This window comes from Hyperoodon ampullatus (genome assembly GCF_949752795.1).
Source record: "Hyperoodon ampullatus genome assembly, chromosome: 1".
Lineage (NCBI taxonomy): Eukaryota > Metazoa > Chordata > Mammalia > Artiodactyla > Ziphiidae > Hyperoodon > Hyperoodon ampullatus.
Window position 1 is genome coordinate 172,148,264 of NC_136914.1, and position 10,549 is coordinate 172,158,812.

The window sequence follows — 10,549 nt, forward strand, 5'->3', positions numbered from 1 at the left end:
TCTCTGTGCCAAGATACTTTATGACTTAGGGTCTTATTTGCTATTTCTTTTGCTGGAAATGTGATTACATAAGCTCTTCAGAGAGCTTCTCATCTTTGTGAACTCTGTTCAGTTGCTGTTTCCTGAGACCACCTTTCTAATATAGCCTTCCTTCACCACTGCACTGGTCACTTACTAGCCCCTTCTTGGTTTTATTCTTTTCTGGAATGTATAACTATCTGGGATAGTATTATTTATTTATTCATTTACTTTATTATTGTTTCTAGACTATATACTCAATAAAAGTGGAGGCTTTATTATGCTCACAACTATATCTAGAGCTTGATTTGTGGCACATATTAGGTCTGTTGGATATTTACTTCTTTTTCCCTCTCAGCTCCAAATCCACCCTTCTAAATTCTGCTCTGTGAGATTGGAGCTTGGCAAACTGTATTTCTCCATTGTCAACTGGATTCCTGTGAGACATTGCTAATCAGGAGCCCTGGATTAGCAGAAAGATGGAAGATGGACTTCCTTCTTACTGTTTTCCTGCTGTTCTGCTGGTAGCATTTCATTCTGGTTTCTAGCTTTTTTCCACAGTCCCACGACCAGCTTCACAGAGCCTCATCAGAGACACTAACCCCTGCCAAGCAACAGCCTTCCACAGAGGAAAGCCCATTCCTATAAGTGTGCATCTCCACTGAGCAGCGCCTTCTCCTCAGAAGCCTTGGTCTCCATCCACATCCATGGGGCAGCCCTCTGAGCTTCTAGTTTTCAACCACCCAAGCCTACCTTTGATCTCCCAGCCCAAATCTCTCTACAGAATGCTCTCTTAGTGGGGGTGATTTCTGCTTTCCTTGCTAAGTCCTGACTGAAACAGTAGGTATTTAATAAATATTTAACACTTATGAATGAATGAATGAATGTGGGCAGCAGATATCCAGTTTCTAAAATGTGCCCTAAAGATCCTACTCGCAAATTTCCATGACAAAAACATCATCCTTACACAAACACAACCATGGTTTGTGTTCTCTTTGAGCCACTTGTCACACCAGGTCAGATGCTCTGTAATCCATCTGTTTGTACCATACCTCCAGGGCCAGATTACAGTCTTTAGAGACCCTTAGACACTGAGAAGATTATGGTGTTTTGAATGGGTAACTCAAAACAAAATAAAATATATAGAGGGAGACGGGGTACAAATATATAATTTACAAGTAAATAAATGTAAGTACATAAATATAATTCTAGCAATGATCTTATTTTTTCATACTATTTCATTGCAGTTTTTTATTTTTAATAATCAATTCCTTCCAGAAAAATATCTTTTCCCTTTATTTTCTGATGCCCCTACTTTCCTGATGCCCTAATCATGCATTCTGTCTGCTGCATAGCCCAGATCTCTGTTTATTAACATTCTTCAAATAACTATGTGAAGAAAATGTTTAAAGACATAAACTTCTGGAATGATTCAGGTAACCACTGGACTCTTCCTTCATTTTTTGACCCTCTGGAGAACCATCATCCATCCTTAGATTAGCGCTTCTATAATATCCTGAATCTCTCACATTTATTGAGTGTTCATTATGAGCTAATGCCCATGCCAGACACTTTATATATATTGTCTCATCTTAGCTGCACAAAACTACTGTAAATTAGAAATCACCCTTATTTTCGCTCTGACAGACCTAACAGAGTGCTGAGTACCCCCCCAGGTACTCCATAAAAGTTGATTGTGTCTCTCTTCACATTTTTAAGAGCATAAAATGGGCCAGGAATTTGTCAAGTTGATTGGCATATATTAAACTTATTTAATTATGAAAGCAAGGTTTTTACCCTAATTTTACATGTAAGAACAACTGATAAACAAAAAATAACTCATCCAAGTTCACCCAAAGAGTAAATGGCAGAAATGGGATTTGAAACCCATCAGTCTGGGTCCTCTTTTAACCATTTACATGTGCTGACCTAGACAATGACCTAGACAATTAAATTTGCTGGATTTTAATACTGGGTTAATACTTTGTGAATAATTGTGTTCAAATAAAACCTGCATTATTGTGTTTAGCCCTTCATAGATTATCTACAATAATGGTCCACAAAATATTTAAATATGAGCACCCCTTTTAGTATGAATGATAGTAGGACTACTTTTAATTTCTCTTTGTTGACAACACAAATGACAAAATGCTGTGATTATTAAGCCAGTACTTTACAGGTCTTACTGGGAATTCTTTAATATCTTCCTATTGTCCATAAGACAAAATCTAAAATACTTAACTTAGCCTTGCCAGCTCACCCCCAACCTTTCTTTCTAGTCTTGGTTTTGACCACTTTCCCCATATGGTTATGGTCTAACCACGTGAGTCTTCTTTCAGTTCCTCCAGCAACTTCAGAGTCTTGACATGTAAGCATTCTGCCTCTACCCGGAATGCTCTGCCCCTCCCCAGAATGCTCTGCCCCTCCCCACTCATATGTAAGTAGTCAATTCCCACTCATGTTTTAGATCTCAAATGTCTCTTCACCCAAGAAGTCTTCCTTAATCCTCCCATCTTGGCTGGGTCCCCTGTGACACATCTTAGTAGTTCTACAAACTTCCCCTTTGGAGTATTTATGATTGCACTACACAATCCTATGTATATGTAGTTGTTAGGCAGCTATGTCCCACAGAGACATAAACGTCTTCTGAGAGCACAGACCATGTCTGTTTCATTCACTCTGTATCCCTAGCACCTTAAAGCAGGAAGAGGGTTTTAGGTTCCCAAGATAGAGATGGCTCTTTCCATCTTTACCTGATAAAATGGGCAAAAGTTCTATTGTCTCTTGAGTTTTGGAAACAATGACCAATACTAATAACAATGATAATGGTTAACACTTAATGAGCAGTTTCTATTTTCCAGGAACTATTTTAAGAGGTTTGAAGTTTGGAAATCAATTCATCTTCACAGCACTGTGAGGTTGGTACTGAAATTTATAGAACTTTCAGTACATACATGCTTCACTCCTGCCAGGGGCTCAAATTTGATGAAGAATTAGTTCTGCTTTCTTTTGACCCAGGCTAACACCTGAAGTAACATCACTTACTTCAAAGTGATCCTTAAAAATATTCTGCTTGCAGAAAACCTGGCCTGGTGGTTAAATTTCTCAAAGATTTCAAACCAGAGGACAGTGGTCCCCAGTGTCTGAACAGTGATCACTGGGGTGAAAGTTTATGGTACAAATTCCCAAATCAAACACACATAAAACCTGAAAAGGAGTCTCAACAAATAGCACAAGACACAGAGAACTGTCACAGTTTTTTTTCAAATATGAGTGGTATTGTCATAATTAGTAAACCTCAAATGCATTTGAAACTGTTTCTTTGTTAATCATGATTGTTGCTGTCTTAGCACTAAATGCAGGATGACTATCATGGCCAATGAAAGGAGTTCTCATAGTTGAATAATTTGGGATCCACCTCTACTGATCATCTATGAAGGGCTATAGACCATTACATCAGTTTTATTTGAACACCTACAAATGCAAAACATTCATAAATCTTAGATATGACAAATATGATAAATCTAGTTGCATATCATGACTGGTCTATAGAAATGTACATGAAGTACGTAGCAATCTTCCAATATCCTTCCTTAGGATAGTTATCCTTCTGGGACACTTTCACCCAGAAAAAGACATCTGGTTTCCTTATATTAACAAACCATAAAGGAAGACTTTATGGAATTCTCAAAATAACAATCACTTTCCCATGTCTCTCTGTCTCAAGATAGTGTCATCACCATTCATATATACTTAGGGATTAAAATTAGATGAATTATTACAGAATGATTTATTTTAAATTAAAAAGAGATGGGATAAAAATTCTAAACAATACTGTAATCTAAAAATCTCTTTGATGAGAATGTGACCTTCACAACTTGAAGACACATGCATGTTCATCAAATGAGAATATGCTACAAAGTGCACTGCAATCCACTTGTTATTTTAGGCATATACAAATCATTTTACATTTTAACAAATCATGATTTATTTCCAGTAACAAAGAATATTTCCTTTGGATTATATGTAAAGAAAGGACTATGGTCTTCCCGCTTTGGCTGGAAGAACAACTGATAAACAAAAAATAACTCATCCAAGTTCACCCAAAGAATAAATGGCAGAAATGGGATTTGAAACCCATCAGTCTGGGTCCTCTTTTAACCATTTACATGTGCTGACCTAGACAATGACCTAGACAATTAAATTTGCCGGATTTTAATACTGGGTCAATACTTTGTGAATAATTGTGTTCAAATAAAACCTGCATTACTGTGTTTAGCCCTTCATTTGGAAAATGTAGAGAAAAAGAATTACAGAAGGGGAGGGGAGAAAGACTATGAAAAATAGGAAGATAAATATGTTGAAGAAGAAAGGATTTAGATTTCTAAAATACAGAAGAAATTTTCAAGGTTTATCTGACTTAAATGACAAGAAACTTATGGAATGTAAATACCTAATGTACATTGATTTTTGAACCAATGAATTATAACACTAATTATAACTAATGGGGAGAAACAATAAACTAGTAAACTAGTAAATAGATATAGCATATGCAGTGGAGAAAGTAAGGCAGAACAAAGGAAGAAAGAAAGATGGGCAGAGGGTAATCATGCCCTGGGGTGCTGTGGGTTCAGTTTTAATTAGAGGGATCCAGGAAGGTCTCAGGGATAAAGTGACATTTGAGCAAAGACCTGAATGTGGTAAAAATTGAAGTCACAAGAATCTGACTGTTTTCTAGAGAGAACAAGTTTACAAATGTATGAAATATAAGACAATTCAGAGAAAACATTGAATATCCATTTTTTTTGTCCTCACATTAATATATTTCAGTATGTATGGGCTTCTCTCTTTTGTATGGAATTCTGATATAGTATTGAAAATTGAGATGGGAATATGGAGGGAAAAATTACACCTGTTTTCAGCTAATTTGTTTTTCATGTTGTATTGCATATTTCATGTATTTAAATATAGTTTTTCAGCTGTAGCTCAAAAGAGCCCCTCTGGAAATGACATAGTACATCTCTGTGGGATATATTTCCTAAATTTAAAAAATACACAATAAAAAAACAACTCCATAGTGTCTGTGTTCCATCAACCATAACCTATTTTCTAATTAAACCACATGCACACTCCTTTTAAAGTTGATTTTCTCTATATATAAACATCTTAACAGACTCATTTTTAGATCTTTGTTTAGCTTGATTTTATTCCATTTAGAAGAAGAGCATTTTGATTTTTCAGACACGTTTGTATGTTTATGATTAACCATCAAATATGGAACTCTATTTAAAATAAAAATGATTTTAATGGCAAAAAAGGAAAAAAATCCTGTTTCCACAAGCTCAGTTTGAAGAAGATAAACTTTTAATTCTAAGTTTGCAAGCATCTTCAATGTGCTTGGTATTTTACATAGAAAAAAACAAAGTCCAAGATGTTACATTGGTAATAATAAGTTAACTAAGTAAGCATGCTAAATTATTAAATTTGGAGAATACATTGTGCTTATTGTATTACTTACCCTTGCAGTGAACTAGAAAATGAATGTGGTCATTCCAGACTGGTTAAATTGGAAATATATTTTATACAGATGTGTCTAATGCAGTTTCCTGGCAAAGGAATAATGCACACAACGTATATTTATAAGTATACAAATCTGGTTTTATATTACGATGCTGTTCTGTAAAATCAGATTTTCCCCTCTGCACTTTGGTTTTCACTTTCAGGATATATTTACATCCTTTTATCATTTAAAGTATCTTTATTAAAACACTATTTTTTTCCAGATCCTTTGGAGTTTGTTTCCTTTATGGGTAGGTTGGGGGTTGGGGGTTGGGGGTTTGAATAGAGAGAATTTAAGAATAAACAGCAAGCAACCTATTTAAAACCAAGGGATTCACCCTCTTCAATTAGTGCTAAATTGATTTTTATAAAATCCTGTTTCTGCCAGCTGCTTAGTTGAGATCATGTTCCTTTTTATTTTGTTTTAGAATTTGTATTAATATTAACTAATTACACTTCAATTTGTTAAGATAGCTGGACTATATTACAGCATCCATTTCATTTCTTTTGGCAATTTTCATTAGATTCACTCAGCCCCAGAGACAATGGAAAATTTACCTAGACTAACTTTCCATTAACATCTCTGATATCTTGGATTTTATGAGTGTGTGTGTTTGTGTGTGTGTGTATGTGTGTGTGATAATTGCTTGTTTAGTTTCACCGCCTGCATTTTAAGAGGAGTTTTATTGAACTGGATTTATTACAGAAATAAAATATATATTGTTACATTTACTTTTCAGTTAATGAATAATACGTATTACACATAATAGAGTGTTTCCAAAATTAGTCCATTCAAAAATGTGTGTTTTCATAGGATGGCAATACAAAGGCAGCACAGAAAGGCATAAACAAGTTAGAATGAAATAATCATGTGTCATTATAAAAGTGTCATCGGACTGCTATTCTAGTTCTAAAGGCAACTAATACTTATGCTCCTTCTCTGGGCCCCCTGTAAAAGGAAGGTTTATTAATTAGTAATTTTTTTCAAATCAAGGCTCATAAAGTCTGGGTGTTAGATCACTCCTGGAATACATTTTTATCAGTGGATTATTACACCATGGATAAGAAGGCATACATTTCAAATTGGGCCTTTAATTTGTGTCCAGTTGGTCCAAAGTGTACAATGCTGAGAAGGCTGAAAAAGCACTCTGTGGTTTCTTGGGATCTGCCAATGGCCATAACCAATGGAGTTCAAGATTGGTCCTCAGAAAAATTATCAATTAGCCAATATTTGCTGTCAGCATCACTGCACCACTTCCTTTCCTCTCTGCAGGATTGCCTCAGAGCTAACTTGAACTGGAAATCATTCCCATGTAATTCTTTATTTTGGACCTTTTCCCAAAAAGTCACACACAAAAAAATACAGGGCAATTTATGCTAAATGATACACATGGTATCCTGGTCAGGGAAGACTCTCCAGAAACAGTACAAACTGAGCTATTTATTGAGCATTCACTGTACATGAGGCACTATGATAAGTACTTTGTGCATATTTTGATAATGTAATAAATAAGTGTAATACCTCCTGTACAAATAATAAATCTCAGGCTAAATGCAATTACGTGTCATGTTTGGAATCACATGTTCTTAGTCAAATGAGCTGAAAATACCTCCTTTTATGCATAGACATGAGCCTGAATAATTTCTTACAATACTTTCTTGAAAAGGTGAGAAGGGTGATGGCGGTCTAAGATGTGGGATCCCTGCTTCTTCCTTAATAAGCAAGACCCTTCCAGATTTGAAATAAAACATCTGGGCCTTGTTGAAACATGAAATTTAAATCAAGCCAAGAACACAATATCAAGCTTAAGATGTTCGTTTAAATAATGTTTATGCATGAATCACTAGATGGGCAATATTTTTAAATTGTCAGTGGCATTTGGCTGGTTTCTCAGCTTTAAGCATTATATATGGATTTGATAGTCTATTCCCCACTCCCAAACTTATCGTGAAAAATGGGTAGATATCAGATTTAGAGACTGAAAGGAAATATCTTGGCAGTACAAGAGCATCACTTTAAGAAATAATTATGATCTGGTAACACAATGTACAGCTACCATGATTGAACAAATAACATCATAAACTACAAAACTGGCAGCTATCCTAAATGATTCCCCCTTCCTCACTTTCACGAACATTTAGTCACCTCTATATCCTATTGATTTTATATCTGCAGTTTCTTTCCTGACTTCTCCTTTCTAGGACCTCAACTCAATTGCATATTCATTCAATGAACATTCACTGGGCTCCTACTATGTTCCAGGCACTCTTGCAGGTGTTGAGGATAAGCCAGCAAACAAAACTAGAGCACAATTTGAATGTAAAGTCTTTCTAGGCAGGAATATTGATTTCTATTTGTTTCTTTTCACTGTTATATTACTAATTTTCACAACAGTTCCTGCCCCATAGCAGACACTAGGTAATTACTGGTTGAATGAATAAAAACAGACTAAATCTGTGTTCTCATGTAGATTTATATTCATCTTTGTGTGTGTGTGTGCATTTGTGTGTGTGTGTTTGTGTGTGTGTGTGTTTGTGTGTGTGTGTATTGGGGTGGAGGGGTAGGGGAGTCTGACAATCAAAAATAAATAGATAGGCATATATTAGGTTACATAATACTGTGCATAAAATAAGGTAAGATAATACATGTAAAGTCAGTGAGTATTAAAGAGGGTGCTTTTTAAAACAGGGTAGTCAGTAAAAATACTTTCAAATGAGATTCTATTTGAGCAAAGATCTTAAAGATCTGAGAGATGATATGGCCATGGAGAAAAGACTGTACAAATAAATCTCCTGAGGAAGAAGTATATCTGGTATTATCATAGAACTGATCGATGAATAAGGTCAGAGCAGTGTGAGTGTGGGCCCAGAGGGTGGTAGGGAGGAACAGAAATGAGGTCAAGTGAGTAGCAAATCAGTGGTCAGTACCAGTCACACTAAGCCCTGTGGTCCCTGGTTAGGGCATTGGATTTTAATCTGAGTGGTATGAGAATACACGTGAGCAGTTTGAACAGAGAGGTGATCTGACCTGTCTGTTTTTGGTTTCTTCCAGTTTTATTAAGAAATAATTGACATACAGCACTCTATGTGTTTCAGGTGTGCAGCATAATAATTTGGCATATATACATCATGAAATGACTATCACAGTAAGTTTAGTGAACATTCATCATCTCATATAGGTACAAAATTATAAAAATAGAAAAAAAAGTTGTTTTTCCCTGTGATGAGAACTCTTAGGGTTTATTGTCATGACAACTCTCATATATAGCATACAGCTGTGTTCATTATATTTATCATGTTGTATATACCATCCCTAGTACTTATTTATCTTATAACTGGAAGTTTGTTTTAACTGGATCTCTCTGGGGAGCAAAGGAAGAAGCTGGAATACCAATGAGGAGGAGATTACAATGGTCCAAACAAAACACTGAAGGAGAGTAAGAGCCTTTCTACCTCTTATCTTATTAACACGCCTATCACCCAGCCCGCTTGCCACCACAGCACCAAGTTGATCTTTTTCATATGTAAATAAAACTGTTCATTTTCTTCTCAAAATTCTTCAAATCGTGGGACTTCCCTGGTGGTCCAGTGGTTAGGACTTCGTCTTCCAATGCAGGGGGTGCAGGTTCAATCCCTGGTCAGGGAATTAAGATCCCACATGCCTCATGGCCAAAAAACCAAAACATAAAAAACAGCAGCAATATTTTAACAAATTCAATAAAGACTTAAAAAAAAAATCTTCAAATCTTTCTCATTTGCCTAAATAATAAATTTTAATCTCCTGTGGTATGTAAAGCAACTCTATCTACCAAGTGTATCTACTCATTCCCTTTGTGATCCTTTTCTGCTCTACTTCACTGCTCAGTCCCGACACGTGGTATACTCCGGTATATGAAATTATTTTCAGTACACCAACCCATCATTAATTCCAGGGCCTCTGCTCCTTTAACTTTATACACTCAGAACTTTACAAAGCTTTCCAATGAAAGTGCTGTACCAGGGTTGGTTAAATTTTGGGTGTTATGGACCTCTGAGAGGTTATTCCTTTAAAAAGTAATATATATATACAAATTTTCCCTTGTACGGGAATTTTTTAGATCCCCGCAAAATCCATTCTTGAGACATATTAACAAATAGATATCCTTAAGAATTATCAAATCCAGCACTTCCGAATTTCATTGCATTACAAATCATTCTTTTTTGGGGGAAAAGGAGTTCATAGTTAAGTAAACTTGGGAAATGCTTTCTACTATTCCTCTATCTTGGGGAATCTCTGCATTAATTTTTATTAAAGGTTCTGAGACATACTGTTGAAATTAGCATACAGTTGAAACTAAGATACAAAGAGATTAAATAATTAGCCCAGGAAAGAAAATACAGAAAATGACAGTGACAAGATGTAAACCCAGAATTTCAGCTCCATGCCCAACCCTCTAACTCCACATCAGATGCAATTTTAGTTCTAAATCAGTGTCTTTATTACACAGTTGGGCCCCAATGAAATTAAGCTATTGCTCCAAATTTTTTTCTTTAACATATATTTCCTAAGCTTTAAGTGATTTTACAGACTATAAGCATTTATAATCCAAATTGAGAACATATACATTTAACTAGTCCATGAGAATGAAACAGGTGGGTAATTATTATTTTTCAAAGAATCCTAATATGAGTTTAAAAAAAAATGAATTAATTTTCCCCTAAAGTACAGTAAAACAATTAGTTTTATTGTCATAGCTTTTAATACTTTCTATTAATTTTCCATCACAATGCTGTAATTAACTGCATCATTAATAAATAATTCATTTATTTATACATCACGAAATGACTATCACAGTAAGTTTAGTGAACATTCATCATCTCATATAGGTACAAAATTGTAAAAATAGAAAAATTATAAATAGTAGTTTCACATTTGAAACTACTATTTATAATTGAGAATTGAGGATATGAACTTCTCATTTGATTAATCTTT